This window comes from Cygnus olor, chromosome 3 (assembly GCF_009769625.2).
Source record: "Cygnus olor isolate bCygOlo1 chromosome 3, bCygOlo1.pri.v2, whole genome shotgun sequence".
Taxonomy (NCBI): domain Eukaryota; kingdom Metazoa; phylum Chordata; class Aves; order Anseriformes; family Anatidae; genus Cygnus; species Cygnus olor.
Window position 1 is genome coordinate 63,569,608 of NC_049171.1, and position 610 is coordinate 63,570,217.

The window sequence follows — 610 nt, forward strand, 5'->3', positions numbered from 1 at the left end:
AGCCACTCTTCCTCAAGCCTGTAGTGTTGCATGGGGTTGTTGTGACCAAAGTGTAGGACCCAGCACTTAGCTATGTTGAACCTCAACCAACCTGTCCAGGTCCCTCTGCAGGGCCTTTCTACCTTCTGGCAGATTGACAATTCCCCCCAGCTTGGTGTCATCTGCAAAGTTACTGAGGGTGCACTCAACTCTCTCATCAAAAAAAAAAAAAAAAAAAAAAAAAAACTGAGCCCAAAAATCCATTTAATACAAATGAGGAACATATCAGATATTAAATTGATAAGAACAGATACTACACATGATCTTAGCCAAAAGGCTGAGAAGCGATCAACGAATTAAACCACTGACCTAGAAAAACAGCTCCTAATGATAGACACTGGAGTAATACACATTCTCCAGAGAGAGAGGAAAAGCAAGGAAAAACAACAACAAAAAAAGCACTAAAAATATTTTTTTTTTACATTTTAGAAATATTATGTTGATAATGTGATAAGCAAATTTTGACTAGTGCTAAGTAAGGATTCATAGTAGCTTAAGATAGCCATGATTCTTTCTTCTATCATGACTATATTCCCTCGGCTACTGCACAAGATGCAGAACTTGTCCATAT

The 610-nt window shown here is 37.7% G+C and overlaps 1 pseudogene; it reads right to left on the reverse strand.

Annotated features, from left to right (window-relative positions):
• Positions 1–220: 220 nt before the first annotated feature.
• On the reverse strand, positions 221–328 carry LOC121068847 (annotated as a pseudogene).
• Between the last annotated feature and the right edge of the window lie 282 nt (positions 329–610).